Source organism: Sus scrofa, chromosome 11 (assembly GCF_054392235.1).
Source record: "Sus scrofa isolate SSC_HxYL_T2T_F1_AM1 chromosome 11, Sscrofa_HxYL_maternal_Yorkshire_Landrace_v2.0, whole genome shotgun sequence".
NCBI classification, from domain to species: Eukaryota; Metazoa; Chordata; class Mammalia; order Artiodactyla; family Suidae; genus Sus; species Sus scrofa.
In genome coordinates, this window is record NC_139393.1 from 78,471,631 (window position 1) to 78,493,849 (window position 22,219).

General features: G+C 44.8%; 1 protein-coding gene across 4 annotated transcripts in view; it reads left to right on the forward strand.

Moving 5' to 3' along the window:
• Nucleotides 1-22,219, forward strand: part of LOC146398708 (uncharacterized) — a 389,742-nt gene that overhangs the window by 61,335 nt on the left and 306,188 nt on the right. Inside the window, exon 8 of one of the 4 annotated variants that reach the window (XM_084982270.1) lies at nt 990-5,945. The exons of the other annotated variants lie outside the window; for them this stretch is intronic. The gene's annotated coding sequence lies outside the window, so the exon portion shown is untranslated. Of the gene's footprint in view, nt 1-989; nt 5,946-22,219 lie in introns of those variants that run through there. 4 annotated transcript variants of the gene reach the window in all.

The following is a 22,219-nucleotide window of genomic DNA, read 5'->3' on the forward strand; positions in this document are numbered from 1 at the left end:
TTCGTGGGCACCTATGGTCTTTTTTTCTCAGAGGGTGATGGGCACTTTCCAGAGCCTGTCTTCCTCCTGCTTACATGTTCCTAGGGGTCCACCGGCCAAGTGAATTGGCGTTGATCTGGATTAGATGGTGCCGTGCACATCTCTCCCAGCCTGTTCACCGTTCCTTCTGTCGAACCCGTCGATCCGTGTAAGGAAGGTGAGAGTCACTGTGGGTTCTGTGTGCACCCAGGTAATTCTAGACTCCTTCCTTCTTCCTCACTAATCCAAGGGCGTTTGGGGGCCTGAGCTGTGTCCCCCAGGGAAGGCTCTTGAGCCCAGGTGACTTCGGTAGCAGGATTCTGACATTGAGAGAACGAGCTTCTGATACTGAAACCTATCCTTTCATCTGAACTGGAATGGGTCCCCGCTGAGCCCAACTGCTCATTTATCTTGAATGTGACAAAAATCTGCTCTGGCATATGGTTTCACCTCTGCTAGGAAAAAAAAAAAGTCATTTTAATTGCTAGTTAAGACGGCTGGGTTACTTTAATTTGCAGGCGCTTTATTAACTGAGATCTATTTCATTGAAAGCAGCCATAAATGAGGTTTGGTGTGAGCCTCCCAATTATTAAATTTCCCAGACACTATGAGGAAACTTGAGGTCACCCTTCTTGAGACTCAGAGCCACTTAACATTGAAGAACTGAGCATACTTGGTGTGTAAGCAGAGTTCTCACACGTAGTAGTAGGTTCTTAATAAACGTTTGAGAACTTGAATGGAGGATGTGTATATGCCTGTTCCCCATTTCCCTTCTTTCTTTTTTTCTTTCTTCTTCTTTTTTTAACTTTTTAGGGCTGCACCCGTGGCACATGGAGGTCCCCAGGCTAGGGGTCTAACCAGAGCTACAGCTGCCGGCCTGCACCACAGCCACAGCAACGTGGGATCCAAGCTGCATCTGCGACCTACACCACAGCTCACGGCAACACCGGATCCTTAACCCACTGAGTGAGGCCAGGGATCGAACCCGCAACCTCATGGTTCCTAGTGGGATTTGTTAACCACTGAGCCATGACGGGAACTTTCCCATTTTCTTTCTTGTTCCTGCAGGTGGGGGGTAGGACATCATTTCTTCTCACTAAATTTCTCAAGTTGAAAATTTATGGCTGCAGTTCCTTAAAATATCTATTTCAGGGGTTGAACAGCTGTATAGTTTAGAGTGAGTTAATCCAGCCAATTTCCTTATTCTTGTTTGACTTTTTGATGGAGGCAAGCAGGAGCAGTAGCTGCTTCAACTAGGATGCCCACTGTAACATAGAGACTGAGTGATGGCGTTTAGCCTGTGGGATGTAGGTTCTATTAAACTATCTAAGAAAGGAGCAAATTTTGATGGAAAGGATATAATACTGGAATCCACAAGACCTGGGTTCTTGTCCCAGTCCTACTCTGCACTGAATTGTGACCTGGAGCAGGTCTTCTCTCGCCCTCTCTTTTTCTCTTGATTCCAATTATTTCACCTGAAAACCACGAGGCTAGAGATGAAAACATGGTTTGGGTTCCATCGTGTTCTCAGCTCTGCCGTTCTCGCTCCCATCCCAGTCAGATACCGGGACCTGGATTTTCATTTTGGCTTTATCTCCAACTTGTGGTTGAGATATCCTGGGTCTTCTTTCCACACGTCATTATGCTCTGTGGGGGCTAGTCCTGGTCGGTAGCCTTTACGTGCTGAGTTGAACCTGTTCCAGCAATCCACCTGTGGTATATCCATATGTTGCCTCGGGTGCCAGAGGAGACACAACACAAACGACCTCCCTGTGGCGGCTGCGATGTTAGCTGAACACAGGCCATGGCACTGATGTGTTTTGACAAAGTGTTTGTGCCCTTGGCGTTGAGCCTCAGCCCATCATCTCGGTCAAGAACTTGGGGTTGTCATCTTATCCCCCTTGCCGTCCAAGGGTCACGTCGTAAGCTGTTGGGTACCAGAGGGGTGCGGGTAAGGAAACTTAAAATCAATGATGTTAAATTCGTGCTTTATACCACGCCCGTGGCTTCTGCCGTGCAGGTGACTCCCTTTCTGTCCCTTGAGCGTGAAGTGCATTTTCTTCGCAACTTAGCGACCTTTTAAATTTGGTCTGATGCCGGTGACCTGAATGTCTAGAGTTGCTAGAAATCTAAGTAGAAGCTGAGGTGGGGGTGGGGGTGGGGAAGCTTTCTTATGCACAGTTGTTTGCACAAATGTACTTAGTGGTATATAACGTTTCATAGAAAAAAGTACCACATTTAAGAAATCTTTTAAGTCCTGCGTAGCCCTTAGCACAGTGACCTGTGAGTAGTAGACAGTTGATAAGTTCTGTGAAAATGCCGTCGGCACTTGCCTGTGTGACTTAGAGGTCCCGGTTCGCATCTGTCTGATGGTCATTTTAAGGTTTAAGAAAATGTGTTGTGAACGGATGTGTCGTGTGTCCCGAGGGTCCCCAGGTCTGCCTGGGTTGTGGGAGCACTTGGATGGGAGTGACCCAAATTTCACTTCTCCCAAGTTGCTCCCGCGGGACTGGGAATACCTTGGAAATTCCCCAGATGTGCCTATAAGGGTGTGGATTCCTGCCAGATGCTGACATGACCTTTCACCTTTAACATGGCAGCTTCTTGGGTTTGCTACGTTCCCAGATCGCAGCTGGGGGTGGGGCAGGGGGGAGGTATGTTCATTTTGCTGTGAAATAGAGAATGAATTTTGGTGTGTCTCACTCTTCCCCCGCCTTCCTCATCACCGCCATCACCGTCCTGGTCATTTTTGGTCGGAGGAGAAGGGATGTTTTCCTAAGCAGCGTGGTTTTAGGGAAACAGTTGTTTGGGTTCCTCTCCCCTCGCCCTGTGACACTCCTTCCCTTTCTTCAGGCCTCAGTTGAGCTAAGAAGGCTCTCAGCTGAGCTGAGGCTCTCCTCCTGGCCAGGCACACACTCGGCCCTATCAGCTCTTCCAAATAAGATCCTGCTGGGCTCCCTGTACCTGTTCAAAGGGCAAGTGCAGGCAGGTGTGAGCATCACCTTAGGTTCCTGCTGGGACCCCAACATACTGAGTGTGGACACTTCAGGTAGGAGCTGTCTGGGAGGTGGTGTATCTGTAACATCCATTGCCTTTGCAGAGGTGGGTTTTGAGGGAGGGTCGCTCATACCTTTATGTTACCTTGGCAACATCATGTCATGGTGTCTGGCTGGGCTGAGTTCATGCTTTTTAGACGCCTTCACCAATAGATGGGTGGAAGCAGGGCGAGAAAGCAGCTTCAAGATCATTTTAGCAAGGTGTACGGTGGAGGAGGAGGGTATAAAATGATTACATGAAATGAAATGTTTGAAAGCAGCAGTGGGTCTCAGTCATGCATCGATTCCTCGTTTGCTCTGAGCCTGGAGCTAGGAGCCGATGGCATCTCTGCGTGCTCGCAGGCCCCCCTGCGCACTCACTGCCAAATCGAGCATGTTCTTTTCATCCCACCTGGAATATGGCAGAAAGATCAAAGACACACTCCCGTTGCTTTTTCATTCCTCAATAGCTGCTGAGAAACGGTCTCTGTTTGTTCCATTTTGTAATAGACGTAAAGTTTCAAAAGTAAAGCTAAAACGCTGGTGGAAGAGATCTACGTGAGTGTGTGAGTTTGTGAGTGTGAGTGTGTGTGTTCTATTTTCCACAGCTGTCACCTGCTTTGCAAAGATGTTCTGAAAAAGTGCAGACAAATCCAAGGCATACACTTAGCCTTGAGCCCTGCTCAGAATGACCGTCTCAAATCCAGTAAATGCTAGCCCTAGCACTACTTTATTTCATACTGCGATGCTCACTCAGAGGAGTTACCCTGAACGCTGGCTCCTCTTTGGTTTTTGAAATGATGCATGGATGAACTTGAAGTGATGGATACAGAAGGGAAGGCTGCTCTGACCTGCTCGGGAATGGTGCCCCTTTATACCGCATCGTGAACAGAAGCACAGAGTTATTCCACACCGTGGAGGCATTTAACGAGTAGAAAAGAAAAGGGAAGATGGAAGAATACCATTTAGAGGAATCATAGTTTGAATAAATACCTTCGGGTTCTCAGAAACACTAGGTTTTGTGATGGGGAGGTGGCTTCCTGAAAATGCCCCCACTGCAAACATCTGATGTTTTTGGAGTTTATCAATCAGTGAACCAAGCAGTCCATTAGTTAGGCAATGGTTTTGAGTACCTATTATATGTCTGGCATCATTCGATTTTATTATTGAATGAATAAATTTATTCACCCGACAAACACTTTTTGACAGCCTTCTCTGTGGTAACAAGACATAAGCTCAGTGATGCCAACACAACAGGGCGCTCACACTACCCTCAAGAAGCTCCTAGTTTATTAAACTGTGAGGGCACGGTTTAAATACGTTAAATGAGCAATAAAATATTTTCAAGGCATTGTGAAATTCATTCATCCATTCATTCTGCTTCTGCAATGTCCTAGCCATTGTGCTAGAGTCTAGAAATAACAGTGTTAACCAAGAGAGAACTCGCACCTCTCCTCATGGAGCTTATATTTTCATGGGAGAGAAAGGCATTGAAGCAAACGAACAAACAATACCGGCTGGGAGGGGTCCTAGGAATTAGCTGATCTGGTCTGCAGTCTTGGCTTAGATCCTAATGACTTTATGACATCCCTGAACATTTTTGGGTCTCATTTTTCTCACGTGTCTCCTGAAAGAGTTGGATTGAGTCATCAGTCAAGTCCTCTCTAACTGTGAAAAGCAGCATTCCCAGTGGAATCCATAAGTTCCCGCCTCTCTGCTAAAGGGCCACTTTCTACATGGAGACAAAGGATGGTAACGCTTAGAGCACAGTGCACTGTAATGGCTGAAGGCATCGGGCCAGGCCGGCTCATATGTCCATGTGCAGACATGCAGCACAGGATTCGGAGGCAGGCACCGTTCACCAAAGGTACCCCAGCCCCAAAGACCACAGGCCTTGTATGGCTTATCGTTCTGCCCGCTTTTTGGAGGCTGGATGGAGGAATAACCTATGGATCTCTCACCTTTATGCATTTACCCAAATCGGGAAGATAAAAACAAACCCAGTGGATGTCCCAGGTTGAGAGTAGAAAGAAGCAGAAGTAATGGCTGAAGCTCCAAGGTGTGGTAAGTTGGGCACTGGACCAGGAATGAGAACACTGGGGTTCCAGGCTACGTTTGGACACGTTCCAATCTTGACTCATTGGGCAAGAGATCTGATCTTGAGCCAGGACCATCCGACTGTGATTCTAAGGTAGGGTGGCCCGGAATTTGTAGTGTTCCCCCTTCAATATTGAGCATCAAGTACCCTTTCCAGTGAAATCGTGCGTGAAACCCCCGGCAGGCCTACCTGCGAGATGGGGAGTCACGCTGGCCTAAGGGGTGGGAGTTGGAAACCTGTAGCCCTTCTCACTGGGCCTTTCTCTCTCATTCCTAAAGCAGCTCTGAGGCGGGAAGCCAGGGCTTCTGGAAATTCGGTTCCCTGCCTCACTCCTTCCAGAGCCCAGCCGCTCTTCCCCAAGTGAAAGCTGGCTGGCATTTCGGGCAATCTGGTGGCTGATCATGGTCCACACCAGAGACTGGGTCCTGCCTGAGGTAAAGACGCGGTCCGGGCTGAGCAACACTTGACTTATGCAAATATGACCTTCGCAGATTGTTCCACCAGGCCCATAATAACATCTCAGAGAAGGAAATTTTTATTGTGCGGTATGTGGCTGATGGCTGCGAAGCCAGAGAGCCAGGCGGGCGGCAGCTGCCACAAGGCGGGAGCCTTTAGACTTTGCTTTCCTGTTGTTCTGTTTTGCTTTGCCCGCGGAGTTTTGCTATGGCTGCGTGTGTTATTTCAGTATCATTTGCGTTATTACCTCCTTTATAACCTTCTAACTGTGGCTGAATGGAAACCAAGCAATAACAAGGGGTGTATTAAAAGGAAAAAAAAAAAAGAGAAAGTTTAAAGAAGCTTAAAAGGGCCAGAGTCTTTATTCCATTGTGTGTGGATTTCTTCTGGCTACCCTGACATGGAAAAGTATTTTGCACAAAAGCACCTGCGTAAAAAAACACAGAAAATTTTCTGCACATGGTGTAATGCTTGAGTCTCGTCCCTGGAGTTAGATGGAGAGTTAGATGGTGGGGGTTCTGAATTTTGTCTCTTAGCTGTATGACCTTTATCAAATCTTTGGGACAATCTTACAAGGTACTGGTGTCCTCATAGCCACATTACAGATGAGAAACTGAGGCTCGTACAGCTGAGAGACAAAATGTGTCCATGTGTGTGTGACTGGGTCACCATGCTGTGCAGCTGTACAGTAGAAAATGGACAGAACGCTGTAAACCAGCTATAATGGAAAAAAATAAAAATCATTATAAATAAAAGGAAAAAAAACCCACAATAAATATAATAATAATAAAAAAAAAAACACCCAAAATGTAAAAGCGAGAGGTTGGGAAGGCAGGCTGTCCTTATAAAAGCAGCACACATTACCTTAAGATGTTGTGAATCATTATAAGGAGACCATGGCTTACACACAGCACGTTTTTAGTGTGAAGAAAACTGGGCTGTTGTAGGGAATGATAGCAGAAAGAATAACTTAGTGGTAGGAAAAAAACGTTGTCAGTATTAGAGCCCACAAGAGCGAGGCAGGCATTCTTTTTTTCCCCCTTGAGGCTTGATGTGTTAGCTAAAGCTCCTCCAAGCGCTGGCTTATCGTTGAGCACATCCGCAGGCACTCGAAGGTCTTGGCAAGGCTGATACGTGTATGCGCTGGGGCCAAAGGTGCCCTGCAGGACAGCCTGGAGCAGAGCGCGCGTGGAAAGGGGTGTGGGTGTGGATCGGTGTGATTGGGCCCAGGACGGGGCTGTGAGGTGCTCTTTTCGTCGGGGAGATGTTTGGCAAAGGAATAACCATCCGTCCTAATGGCTTAGTGTTGCCCGGGGCTCTCTTTCCATTCAGCGAATTTATATTTTTATTTTCCTGACTTTCAGATGCCTAGGTTCTGACTTTCAGAACTTAGGAAGGTTCTCCCCAAAAGACCTCTTACACTCCTGTTTGGCTGCTCTTTACTTGTGGGACACCTGGATACTTAGGAGAGAGATCTTCCTGAGGTTTGCAAAAATGAAAGTTCTATTTTCTTTGGCCAAAATAACCCTTTTTTTTGGTTTGGAAGTTGGGCCGTCAAGGCCTCTGACATTGTAAACTGGCACTGCCTAGGCCGGTCTGCCGACTCAGCATCCTGTCAGGCACCTGTGTGTCTCTGATCCCCTGGGATTTCAGGCCCCCTGCCTCACCTGCTCCTTAGAAGGTAGCTGGAACTCAGCACATACTCTCTGGGTGAGAGGAAATAAAGGATTATGGCCGAATACACATCACATCATTTCCAATAATGTCCATTCATGGCTGAACACTGAAGGGTTAACCTGTGACCGTCATTTTCAGAGCATTAGCATGTTGAGAGTTCACTGCATGCCAGGCAGGGTACGGAGCCTTATAGTCATGTAGTTGCCACAATTCTAGCAGGTCGATCATTCTGATCTTCATTTTGCAGAAGAGTAACAGCATCTTAAAGTTGGAAGAATAGCCAGAAAGATAACATTATTATTGTAGCTGAGCCTGAGCCTGAGAGAGTGCAGAGTGATTTGATAACTGTAATTCAGCTTCCTCCTTTGCTCCAGGGTCTGATGGAGTTAAAACAAACCACAATTGTCACCACGTGGGGAAGCAAGCTTTTATTTCAGAACATAGGTCCTTCTGTCCATGCATATTTGTTCTTCCCACTCTGGGAGACAAGGTTATTTTAGACACATCTGTATTTTAAATCACAACCCCCCCAGATAGTTTTTTCCCCCCAAATGAATGTAGTTGATTCAGATACACTCTCATTACTTAGCCTGTCTCCTTGTTCGAGTTCAACCATCCCAAGCCGATTTACTGCTGAACTTGGATGAACAACTGTTCTCTTGGAGTAAGAATTTTGCCACTTGTTCTTCAAGCAATGCCCTCATGTGCCCAGCAGGATGTAAATAGCCAAAATGCATCCTGGCATCCTGGAATGACGTTTAGCGGTGGGGAAGCAAGAATATTCTAGAACAGTTTCAGTGGGACTGTCTCTTTCTCTCTCTTATTGTCTCTCTCTTTCTATATTATTTATTTGGGAGCACCAATCCCATTGGTAATAAAAAAAAAATCAATCGCCCTGGAAATTGTTGTGGTCAGAATAACTCTTAGGAACAATTCTTCAAGAAATACCACTTGACTTGGAGAACTGACTTGTGGTTGCCAAGGGGGAGGGGGAGACGGAGGGAGTGGGATGGCCTGGGAGCTCAGGGTTCATAGCTGCAGACTGTTGCATTTGGAGTGGATGAGCAACGAGATCCTGTTGGGTGGCACAGGGAGCTCTACCTGGTCACTTGTGATGGAACATGATGGAGGATAATGTGAGAAGAAGAACGTATACAGAAATAAAAGTAAAACAAAGAAATGCCACTCGCAGGTCTAATCGCAGACTCTAGTAATGGGGCAGTAGTTTGTTCCTAAAGTATTTGAATTCATCTTGTATCCTCGAGCAGTATATAAATAGAAAGTATTTTTCCTCCTAATTTTAAATCAGAAATTGTTATTTAAAGTTAATTTTAAAAAATCAGCTCAAGCATCTTTGCCGTCATTAATTTCATGCAGATTTTTAAAGCTTTATGAAAATTGCCCTGAACCACGGGCCTGTGAAGAACATTCACGAACAGATGTTCGGGGTAAGTACAGAGACATTCGGTTTCTAGCAAAGGGTGTTTTAAACAGTTGGCTCAGGCGTAGGCACACCTTTTAATTACACTGAACTTAGGATAGGCCATCCTTTCAAAGTTTATCTGAACAGCGAATTAACCCTGAGTGCTGTCATCACGCTAAGGCCAATCCTTGACCTTGAAGGAGGAGAGTTAATCATGAAAAGCAACTCAGCAATAGGCCGTGTCACTGAATAACTGAGAAGATGGAGAAAAGAGAGAGGGAGGGAGGGAGAGAGAGTGAGAGATCATGGTTTAAAAACGTGACCTCAATGGTCCCGCATGAGTAATCCCTGTGTTGTTTTATGTTTCTTTCTAAGGTGGGATGGCATGTTCGGAGACATCGTAGTTTTTCTTTGTCTCTTAAAAAGTGTAGTTGATCCACGTGTTGTGTCAGTTTCTCCTGCGCAGCAAAGTGACCCAGTCATGCATGTAGACACTTTCTTTTTCTCGCATCCTCCCCTTCTCCATCCTGAGATGCTGGACCTGGGTCCCGTGCTCTACAGTAGACCTCGTGGGCCACCGTATCTTCTTTTCAGCTTTCTTTGGTCTGCAGTTAGGAACTCTGTGGCCACTTCCTTGTTGTGTGGCATCCACTGGCTTGAAAGAGTGTGGAACTGGCCCGCACTGTGCCTGAGGCACACTAGACCGTGAATGAATGTTGGATTGGTCTAAAGCGAATTTCTTGGAGACTGTGCTCCAGAGAAATGTGTTTTGGGTGCATCACTTCTCAGGCACGCAATATGTTAAAGCTTATGCCTTTCCCTGTCTTTTTTTAATCCTTAAAAAAAGAAAATTTTCATTCTCAGTTTCTCTAGGATGAAGAGATTATCCTGATATAGAAAGACAATTGTCTCATGTGATTTTTTTTTTTTAAGGTGCAAATTATTATTTTTTTAATCTTCCTCCTGAGGCAGGAGATAGAAGGGCTCCAGGATAGACATTTACAACTAGCCTCTTGTTTACACTTCCTGAGGCAGGAGAGAGGTGGGCTCCAGGTCAAATATTTACAACCGGCCACCCATGTATACTTTAGACAGGAGTAACAGCAGGCACAAGGCAAAAAATTGGTACTTGTCTTCTGTGAACTATTAAACAAGGGTAATGGCAGGATCAGAAGAGGGGCTGAGCCCTGGTTGGACGAAAGACCAAGAGGTCATGTACTTCCCATCCTCAGGGTCAGGGAGACCCCCAACTACACATGCACAGAGAGACCCCTCTGGGTCAGAAAGGGAGGGGGTGCCAGGCCATAGTAAGTCTAGATCACCTTCCCTGCCATGCTTTGGTTTGGGCTCCATCTTGGCCAAAGTTTGTGAATGCAGATTTGGGAGAGCCCTGGGTCTGGTCGGGTGTGAAAGATCAAATAAGATAACAGGCCAAAGGAAGACAAAGACCCTGAAGAATTGTCCTAAATAAGTGATTTAAATCACCTCTCTGGCTCCCTCCTCATTCAGGGGGACCGCCCACACCCATGCTTCTTTGGGTATGTAGGACTGCTTTGCTTCTGCCTTAGACAAATAGGCTGCTTCTCTGTGTGCTCGCCCTCATGTTCCACCGTGTTTCCAACAATAAGCTTTGTGCCTGCTTTTACAGTCTCTGCCTCCTTGAAACATTCTTGCTTTCAAGAGGGGGCAAGAATCAGGGCCATTCTGCGCTGAACCTCTAGCTAGTCTAGCAACTAGGACTCCTGGGTTTCACCCAGGCTGCGCAGGTTCAATTCCTGAGTGGAGAATTAAGATCTCACTCCAAACCATCCCTCCCTTCTAGCTTTCCAAGATCCCTCCCAGCCTTGAGAAGTACTCCTTGATGTGCAAACTATGGATTATTCAAATGGTTCCTAAATAATGAATAAAGTACCATCTTTGGAAAGCCCATTTCCCGAAGGGGCTGGCAGTGCAGGCATGGCTCAGCACAGGTGTGGTTCCATCCTCACCCACAGTCCACGCTGTTCCTCTGTCCACTAAAAAGTGCTTGCAAGAGCTCCCTCCATCCTCACCTCACCTTTCTGACTCGGCTTCTGTGAGGGGAGCCTTGTAAGCATTCCTGCCAAGTAAGCTACCGAATACAAAGTGCTGTATGAATATGTAATTGCAGCCATTATCAGTTGATGCCCCTGTCTTTGGAAAGAATCTTTTCATTTACTGTGGAGAGAATGAGGGGCAATTTGAAATGGCCCGAGGTAAGTGGCATTTCATACATTGCCAATCAAATTAACCTTGAACCTTTCTCTGCTGCTTAGCATTCCTCTTCTTTTTCTTCTTTCTCCATCGCTGAAAATTAAGATGACGTGTATAAAACCACTTTTTGCTCCACAATATTGCCCTTGATCTTCCTCTCCCTCCCCAGGGAGGAGAGAGAGGAACAGTTCTGTGTGTCAGTCAAACAGATTGAGAATTAAGAGTGGAGAAACCTGTCACCAAGACCCTGTCACCGAGTCCGGAAGATATGACGGTATGTCAGCTTTTACGTAGTAATTGCTTCTCCTGTCCTCCTTTCCTGCCAGCATTTGATCTGCAAATGCAGCCTGATCTGAGCTGGGGAGTATGATCTCAGATCAGAGCTGCCAGGCTTGAACATGAATTCTGCAGGCGCGGGGATCTGGGGCTCTTCTGTCTTTTGCCGCTCACGTGGAATTTGCATCTTTGATAGCAAGTAGGTCTCTGGGGGGCTCCCGCCCAATTTTCTCTCTATCTGAGCAGAAGGCAGCCACGTATGAATGCATGCAGTCGTAGACTCCTCAATCCCTGCATTTTGTAAGTGAGCGTTTAGTAATTGTGTACATTTTCAGTAACACACACACACAAGTACTATGAACACATACATTTTCCTTCCTCAGTCTGAACTCCCCGGCTATGACAGGCACATCAAAAACCTACACTGGAGTTCCCTGGTGGCTCAGTGGGTTTAAGGTCTCCTGTGGTCACTGCAGCAACTAGGATCGCTGCTGTGGCATGGGTTCCATCCCTGGCCCAGGAACATCTGCATGCCACAGGCGTGGCCAAAACAAAACAAAAACAAAAGCTGAAAAATCTACCTTTTTTTTTTTTTGTAAGAAAGGACAAGTCTTAGTGCTAAATGGACATCCTGCTGGTTTGAACTTACTGCTTTATCCCAATCATACGCACCCTTTCCAACCCCTGGTCCTTTATTTATGCTGTGCACACCTGGATGGCTGGTCCCTCCCTCAATATCTCTGCCGTCATCCAGCCTCCTTATCCACCCAGTCCCAGCGCTGTCCATTATCCAGTGCCAGTTCTTTTCTCTTGCCACCCTTCTCCCCTCCCCATGGAAGTCATTTCTTCCTTCTTTTGAATCTCCACAGCATCTTGTTTCTCTTCCATGGCACTTATTATATAATATTCTGTACTACCGCTCTATGGTTTCTGTTTTCCCTGTTTTTCTACATTTTAAGATCCATGCAGGCAAGAACCGTCTTTGATTAGTCCTGTGTTCCCCACATTGTGGCAAAAGGATGTAAGAAGGCTTATAGGCGTTTACAGCAAAATGATAGAAATTTTAAAAGACTGATAAAGGGAGTTCCCACTGTGGCGTAGTGGTTAAGGATCAGGCATTGTCTCTGAAGCAGCTTGGGGGGCAGCTAATGTGCAAGTTTGATCCCTGGCCCGGTGCAGTGGGTTAAGGATCTGGTATTGCTGCAGTTGTGGTATAGGATGCAGCTGCAGCTCGGATTTGATCCCTGGCCCAGGAACTTCATTATGCCTCTGCTGGTGTGTGTGTGTGTGTGTTGTGGGGGGACAGGGAGAAGAGGTAATGCTCCTTTTTGTCATTGAAATGTTATTGTATTTGAAAATAATATATTTAGGAGTTCTTATAGTGGCTCAGCAGAAATGAATCTGACTAGGTCCATGAGGATTTGGGTTCGATCCCTGGCCTCACCCAGTGGGTTAAGGATACAGCATTGTCGTGGGCTGGGGTATAGGTCGCAGGCGCGGCTTGAATATGGCATTGCTTGGCTGTGGTGTGGGCCAGAGGCTGTGGCTCTAATTAGACCCCTAGCCTGAGAATCTCTATGTACTGCGGGTGTGGCCCTTACTATAGATATTGTTTTTTTTTAAATGGATGAGAAAAATGGGGCCAAGGACTCTTCTTTGTGACTTGACAATATCCAGCTCGCTGCCCTTCTAGCGGCGGGGTGGGGCTGTTTACATCCCACAATGGAGATGTCCTCCAAGCCTCTGCAGCCAAAATGCATGGGGCTACCGGCTGGCAGACAGAGTTTTCTCAACCACCCCAGGATGTGGGTGATGTATTTTACCACTATAACTATATGCAATCCAACTAGTAGCTCCTTCTGAGCAAATCAGTGTAATAAGCATGAAGGTACTTTTACTTCAATCTGTCTCCAGTGAGGCAGATTGAAGTGTCATCAGTAAGACCAAGTAGGCAGGTGAATTTTGATCTTGGTATCAAATAAAGTGATACGTTGGTTGTCAAGCAAGAGCCAGTTCTTATTTGGGGAAGGGGAAGTTTGGGGCAAACGCTTAAAGGCAGCACCAAAATTTTGAGTGTGTGTGTGTTTATGTGTGTATTTTAGCTGCATTAGCAAGGTCAGGTTGAAGGTTGCTGAGAAACTGTATACTTACTGGTTACTCTCACCAAGACCAAGGAATATCAGAAAGAGGAGGTGGATGAGATGGTTTTAAGATTTCACATGTATTTATTATATCAGTTCGTTCCCTCTAAATGCTAATCCACTAAAAATTAGGGTCACCAAATAATTTGTTTGCTAAACTGATAAATATATATATTTATATATATTTTATGGCCACACCCAAGGCATATGGAAGTTCCTGGGCCCAGGCGTTGAATCTGAGCCACCATGGCAGATCTGTGCCACAGCTGCGGTGGCAGTGGATCCTTTAACTCATTGTGCTGAGCTGGGGTTGAATCCAGGCATCCATGGCAACCAGAGCCGCTACAGTCAGATTCTTAATCCACTGCACCATGGTGGGAACACCAACATTTTAAAAATTATTATTTTTTTTTTGGATGCACCTGCAGCATGCAGAAGTTCCTGGGCCAGGGATCAAACAAACCCTACCACAGAAACAACTTGAGCCACTGCAGTGACAGCACCAAATCCATAGCCTGCTGAGCTGCAAGAGAACTCCCTAAACTGGTACAGTTTTGAGACTGAAAAGTGACACTGTTATTATCCAGAACAGCAGGCATGATGCCAGGCAAGCCAGGACATGCAGTGACCTTCTGACAGTGACTGATCTGTATGGCAGCAAGCAACAGGCTGATGGGATGCTGATTTTCGCTTAGACTGAAAAGATTTTAGATTTATCTATTTTGGAAAAGTCTGATTTAAAAATATAGCCTTTCAAAAATCACATCTGGGTGATATCTTTTATTCCATACATTAGGCACACATTGTTGCTTTCCCATAGCATCTTCCAGACACACTCAGGAATGTTACATTACCTCACTGAGTTCTTACGTGTTTCCTCTGTGATGTTTTTCTCTGTCTTGACTCCCCTCTAAGTAACAGTCACGTGGTGATTTTCCTGCTGCCCCTTAATCTATGGCTGTGCTATTGATGGCTTTGTCCAGTTAAAATTCAGTAGGGCTTGAGGGGAAGTTGATTAAACTAACCGAGAGGCCAGATGTAGGGAGAGCCCATTTTCCTGTAAGGAAAATGAATAACAATTGTGCACGAGGGTCTGTTAGCTTGGTGTGCTTAGAATATGCTTCTGTAAGAGTGGTGATTTGAACGGCGGGGAGGACTAATGGAAAAAAAAGTGAAGTTTTCTCCTAAAGCTTTGTTCACGGTGACAAAGAGAAATGTAGAGTGATTTATCTGGAAAAATCCAGGTTGAAAACTTTTACTACCAAGGGCGAAAATTATACTGTCTTGCAGCACCCATTTGATGACTTACATTGATTAAATTCTCTGAATTATTGCCTAAATAACCTCTAGTTTATTTCATTTAACTAGAGTTGAAAATAACGCAGACGCGCTCTGTAATCTAATGCTTGACGTGTGAATAATGCTCCTCAAGGGTTTCCAGTCTTAAAATTTTACCCCCATTTGGGGAATAAAGAGTGAGAATCGTCGAAGTAAAAAATGTAAGGATGCACTGTGGAAACTAAGAATATGACTTTTAAAAAAAAAACCCTTATTTGAATTTCTGAATTGAAAAAATGTTAACATTTGAGAGCAACCCAGGAACAACTGAAACTCAGGCACTTCCTGTTTCTTTGTTGTCACCGTTGCTTAGGAAAAGGGGAGCCCGTGGAATTGGTGTCTTTCATGTCAAGAATGCATAATAGTCCGCACATAAACAGCATATGAGTTGCTTTACAGTATATAATAATCTGTAAATGGATACCGATTTCCTATAAAAAACAATTACCCCTGTACGAAATGTCTCAATAGGTTTATTGTGTTTGCTTCAGATCAAGGATCAAATCTGGTTGCATAAGAGATAGGTATGGCCTACCTCCCGAGGCTATTACTGCCTGAATCTGAGCTACCCCTGCTGCTGAACAGTGGTTGATAATAGACACTTTAGAAATAGGTCAAAGGAAGCTGAGAGATGGGCTCTGACAGCACGTCCCCTTACCGGTGGCAAACTCAGGGACTGGCTGGAAGAATCCCTCCCTTTCTGTAACGACATCCATGGACTTCCAGCAAAGCACTGTGATTTCTGTGCTTTCAGTTTTAAAAGGCACGGCGCTCTGAACATTTCATGCTCAGCTCATAAGCAGGGTCCACAATTTCCCATGACTCAGAGGAAACAGGGAGCCTGGATTTAGACACAAACAATCAAAAATGGTTATTCCCTTTTCATCTGGTGCTGTTGATTCTTAGTTAATCTCGTGCGAAGCCAGTTGGAGTCCACAGGGAGGAGGGTGGGCGGCTGAGGGGGTGATGTCTGCTCCCAAACCCCGAGAAAGAGAAGAGTTTCTGCCTTTCCCTGGGACCAAAACTGGTAAGGACGCTTGCTTGCTTAGGACAGTGGTCATCTCAACTGATTTCCATGCCTCTCCTTTCATCTTCAATCAGTTTTGGACAAGAACTAACATCAACATGGCAGTGTTAATTCCCCTTACCTGATCGGCCTGGTAAATTTGATTATGTTAATTATTTTTCTCTGAGCAGTTTTCTCCTTTTGTAAATGAAATCATTAAATACCTCTTAAATCATGTTTCTCTCTCTCTCTTTATCTCTCTTTCTTTCTTTCTGGCCGTGCCCATGGCATGCAGAAGTTCCTGGGCCCAGAATCAAACCCCAGCCACAGCACCAATCAGAGCCACAATAGTGATAGCACGGGGTCCATAACCCACTGAACCACCAGGGAACTCATTTTTTTTTCCCCTTTTTAAATTGTGTTTTGCTTTTTCATTTGTGCATAAGTCCTTACAAAAACCATAACAATAAACACACATAGAGTTCAAGGAAGGAAACTTTAGTTTGGAATCTGACTACTTATTCTCTCAACAGATATTTTCCATGTCTTTTTTTATGCACCTGACTCCTGTGATGAGATAAGAGGGGAAGTCTGGAACCAGTTTCTCAAGGAGCTTAAGCTCTAATAGGGAGAAAATTGTGCAAACCATACATGTCCCTGTAATAGAAATATGAAATTACATAAGAGAGGTAAGATCCAACCTGATATGATTTTAGGTACTATTTCTATCTAGGTGGGCCCGGAGAGATTTGTGGAGAAAGAAGCATTTAAAATGGAGCTTGAAATGTATTTAGACATTTAGAAATAGCCACTTATCTGCAAGTTACCTGTTATTACTGTTATTTATTATTGTGATTAGTTTTTATTACTGTATAACAAATTCTTCTAAAAATAAGTGTTTTAAAACAACAAACATTGTTTATTTCCACAGCTTCTGGGGGTTAGGAATTGGGAGCAGCTGAGCTGAGGTTTTGGCTCAGTGTCTTCCTGAGGGTGCAGTCAAGCTCTGGGCCAGGGCTGCAGTCAGTCTCAAGGCCTGATGGGGGCTGGAGGATCTGCTCCCAAGAGGGCGCATGCTCATGGCTGTTGGCAGGGGGCCTCAGTTCCTGACATGTGGGCTCGTCCAATGGGATTGCCTGAGGGTCCTCAGGACATGGCACCCGGCTTCCTCGAAGTCAGCAATCGGAGAGAGAGAGAGAGAGAGAGAGCGAGAGAGAGAGAAAGAGAGAGAGCAAGCAAATAATGTGCAAGAGGCAGCACCTTTTTATGACCTCATTTTATGCATCATCATCACTTCTGCTTCACTCTGTTTGTCAGATGTGAACCACTAAGCCCATCCCACGTTCAGAAGGAGGAAGATTGGGTTCTGCCTCACAAAGGGAGGAACAGCAAAGAGCTGGTGGGCACGGTTAACACCTTCACAAGAGACTGGGGAAGATGAGGGAAGAACCTCCAATGGAGGATGGATCAGGTCATGACAAAGATCCCCACGAGGAGCTGCACGCAGGGAGCTTGAGATAAGCCAGCTGAGAGAGCTTTAAACGAACCTTCTAGGGTGAAGGACAGCGGGATCAATAGAGGGAAGGAGCTACGTATTGTCGGCCAGGGCTGGGAAACAAGGCAAGATTTGGGGCAGGGTTGACCTATAATGACAGCTCCACTTTAGGGGGATTAGTCTATAGCAACAGACACAACGAAGGTTGGCAGTGTGAGCAGAGCAGAAGAAGGCACCAGTCGGGAACCCGTTCCGGTCATACTGGGGCATGGCTCCAAACCCAGGGCTGCTGTCCTTCTTTTAGACTCTTCAAAGGACAAATAACTATGATGATTAATACATTTGTATGTGTCTCCTCCAATTGTTAATGGAATCTGCCTGTGTTTTCGATGCTGCTCCTTCTGGAGCTTTTAGTGGGCTAGTGAATTGAATTGTAAGCTTGATGCACGGCAGCCATTCTTTCTGTGCTGATTGAGTGCAGTTTGTCCCTAGGATGGCAATTGCATCTAATACCCACAGGGCACATTCCTAATTGAGTCTGTCTCTTAACTGTGGGAAGAGCCTGATGCTATTGCTAGACTGAAACCATCCTAAATTGGAATTCTTCATGGCAAAATCCTACCCCCTTTCACCCTTAGTTACTGACTCCTCCATCACCAAGAATTCTCTTATTCTCCTGTAAATACGTCATGTGTTCATTGACTCCACTTGTATATTCATGGACTTCATTGGCAATATGGAAACTGCCCGGGCTTTTTTTTTTTTAATTTTTTTTTTTTATGGCAGCACCCATGGCATATGGAAGTTCCCCACTAGAGGTTGAACTGGAGCAGCAGCTGCCAGCCACAGCCACAGCCACAACAACGTCAGATCCGAGCTGCATCTGCAACCTACACCACAGCTCAAGGCAATGCTGAATCTTTGACTCACTGAGCGGGGCCAGGGATCGAACCTGCGTCCTCACAGATACTAGTCGGATTTGTTACCATTGAGCCACAATGGGAACTCTGATGCCTGGGCTTCTTGGCGATGTCCATTCCCGTCACACAGGCCACCCAGAGCACTAAAAAGACAGGTGCATGACCAATCATAAGGCCAGTACCGCAGCCTTGACTTACCCCATTGTTCTTAAGGAAATCCAATTCTTCCCGACTCTAGGGAGCTTTTACTTTCTCTGTCTCTGGATTTACCTTAGTTTATGAGCCTCCAAGAGTTTAGCATTTAAGCATTTTTCTCATTGAGCCTTAGTTCATTTTCTCACCAACTTGACTGCAAGCTCACAGGATGTATGAACCAGTATTTTGTGCATTTTTAAATTGAAAGTGGGATGTGAGCCCAATTGAAAAATACCACATAATGAAACTGGCCCCATTTATTTTATCTTCTCAACACATACATCCTCTGTACAGGTATATTCCTTTACTCCTTTGTACCTCTAGATCCTGAATGCAGTTTTAAACAAGGGTTGTATATGGGTGCCTGTTCATTGCAGCACCATTCACAATAGCCAAGACATGGAAACAACCCAAATGTCCATTGACAGATGATTGGATTAGGAAGATGTGGTGTATATGTCCACAATGGAATACTACTCAGTCATAAAAAAGAATGAAATAGTGCCATTTGCAGCAACATGGGTGGAACTAGAGACTCTCATCCCGAGTGAAGTCAGTCAGAAAGAGAAAGACAAATACCATATGATATCACTTATATCTGGAATCTAATATACGGCGCAAAGGAACCTTTCCACAGAAAAGAAAATCGTGGACTTGGAGAATAGACTTGTGGTCGCCAAGGGGGAGGGGGAGAGAGTGGGGTGGATTGGGAGCTTGGGGTTAGTAGATGCAAACTTTTGCCTTTGGAATGGGTTAGCAATGAGATCCTGTACTGGGAACATAGTTAGCCCTGGGAGCTATGTCTAGTCACTTATGATGGAGCATGATAATGTGCGAAAATAGAATGTGTATATGTATGTGGAACTGGGTCACCATGCTGTACAGTAGAAAAAAATTTTATTGGGGAAATAACAATAAAAAAAAGAAAGAAAAGAAACAATGAACAGAAAAAATAAAGCAAGCAAGCAAGCAAGGGTTGTAATTTATAGCACATGTTCACTCCTCCTTGATCTTGGCAGCCTTTTTGACCCTGTGTAATAATTAGATGAAAACTTGAAGTGATGTCTAATTTCCTCAGTGTCCATTTCTGTGTGGGATCAATCTAAACAGTGATAATGTGTTGTTTTGCAAATATCTGTGATTCTGAATATTTGGTTGTTTCTCTGCATCGTTCATTGTGAACTTTTACCCAGGAGGTAATGCAGTATAAGTCATTGTCAGTGGAGTAGAGCTTCTAATAGTACCTTAGGTTGTGGACCAAGGCTTAGTAGTGGAACAATATCCGTTTTTTATATGTATTTTTTTTCTGTTACTGTTAATCACCAATGGAGTATTCTCAAGCTCTCAGGATATTTTCCAACTCCTGGAGTATCGGTAAATATAACCTGGAGGTGAGCGGATTTTGATCGAGGCACAGCTTTCCCCCTAGATCCTTATATAGGTAAGCTGTCCAGTTTGTAGGAAAGCATGAATAACAGTTGTATTCTGAGGGAATCCAAGAGCCTTCTAGCATTACCCTCTCATTTACAAGTGAAAAGAACTGAGTTCCAGAGATGTGGAGTGGTGCCTCAAGGGTGCCACGTCTTCGTAGATCACCCATGACTTAAATACTGTTTTCTGAGTCCTGTGTTCTGTGTTATAAAAACAAACAAATAAAAGAACTTTTCATCTCTTAAAAAAAAAAATCCCTCCAATCCTCCTTCCTCTGAATCTAATAATCCATCACCTGTTGAAACCAGGACTAGAAATCGTCACTTGCTAGTTTCTTTTTCTTTTGGAGAGTTTCTCACCTTCCACATCATCAGCTAATGAAGTGGTAGAAAAGGCAGACAGGTGTTGTCTCTCACCTTCATGTCCTGTCTCTTACCTTTCACACTCTGAGTAGTGGACATCAGTTCCTACTTTCTGAATGACCCGACTCATAAAGAATTGTCTACACTGACAAAGAGTGGAGTAATGAATGTAAGTGCTTCAATTTGGGTCAGAAACATGGGCATTTCTTTCAGGTGTAAACACATAAAATGCGCTTTCAAGACCTAAGTGTTTTGGAGGGTGCTGATGCCCTAACAGGGCTGGTTTTCAAAAACAATTAATTCTAGAGGTTGTGCAAAGACGTTTATAGAGAGTTTGGGCTTTTAGGATGTTCTCTGAGAAGGAAGGAGAGAATGAAGAGGAGGAGGAGGGGAAGGAGAAGAGGAGAAAAGGAAGAGGAAGAAAGGGGGGAAGGGGAGGGGGCAGGGAAGAGGAAGATGTGCTGGAGTGACACGGAGGTGGCAGGCAAGCATTTTTCTATATAGGGAACTACTCGTGGATGAGTGTATCATGAATATTATCACGGTAAATTATAAAAATTGTAACTTAGGAGCTCTAACTGGGTCTTCAGCTAGACCTATTATTCTGTCATGGGTTATATGGAGATTGCGGTGGTGGAAAGTTGGGGTGAACGCATTTGAGAAGGTGGGCAGAAGGTTGGGCAGAGCATGTGGAGGTTTGGGGATGGCTATACCGGGTTGGTAGTTTGAGAACGGATATTCCTGAAATGGAAGCTAGTGTGTTCGACAGTTATTATTTAATGAGGGGCAATCAGATGCTGCAAGTGTGGGAATCCTTGCAGGCTGGAGGGAAACAAGTTACACGGTATCAGCGGCAGACAGTAACATCCCCAGTGTTATGGAGGGGACACAACGTGGGCTTGAAGCAAGAAGAGTAGGATATGGGTACAGCCATGGTTCCTGTGGTTTTACGGGAAAGGATGAGGACAACTAGTCACTCGTTCATCTCTCCCGTGTCCGAAACAGTGCCTGGCACCCAGTAGGTCCTCAATAGACGTTTAAAGAATGAATAGATAGACATAATTTGTTGTAGCATCATGGAGAGCGAGAGAGATCTGATAATGTCAAGAAGGAAGGAGGGCAAAATTTCCAATAGGAACAATATACAGTTGTTCAAACAGAAACAATATACAAAGTCAAGAGAGTGTCTTAATTTGAAGGTTGCCAGGGTGATGGATTTAACCGTGTTTCCCCAAGAGCTGACGGTGTTTCAGGGCAAACCCGATGCCAGATAGACCAATTCTGGGGATCTGAGAAGGAAAGCATCCTCAAGCAGTCATCTTTCCTTCTGTTGCTTCTGGAACCCCTTGGGATACTTTGACATTTTCATGCTTCAGCAGAGTCTCAGAGCCAAAGACCTTGAGGTCCTTTGAAGATCCATTTCCTATGATGCTGTAACCTCTAGCCTAGTTATCACGTTCCAAGAAGTGCTTAATATTTAACGCGCTGCTGATTTCCTTAATCATCTTTCAATATCAGCCTCTTGTGTTTATCAGATAAAGCTTTTTAGACTATGATAGGTAATAATGTTTAATCCAATCACAAAGCATCCATCTCTGGTGACGTTAGCTCCAGCGCTGACTCAGGATCTTTCCCCAAATTTGAATGTCCTGTCCGTTGCCCAGAAAGGAAGTTGAAAGGAGGTCACAAGGTGAAGATGGATGTGTTATCCTGAAATTCTGAAATTCAGTCTCAGATAGAATGGCTAAGGATTGTGTCCTATGGATGGTTACACAATATTGCAGTGTGGCCTGTTCCCAGATACTTTCAGCTTCCTTAAAAACAGCTCAAGAAACACTCTATTTAAAAAAATTATTCTAGGTAATGTGCAAAACACATAACACTGCTCTATCCTTGAGCCTTATCCTATTACAGAATCTGTCCCCTTGGGGTGGGGATCAGGGTTAGGGTCAGGGGTAGAGTGAAGTTCAATTTTTGTTCTTCATATTTATTGATGTAAGAAATAGTGCATTTAACATTTTGTCACGTCCGTTTGTGTGCAACTGCATAAATACAGAAGCATTAAAATGCTTGTGTCAAATTGTTCATATCAGAGCATTCTGTTTTGTCGCCAGAT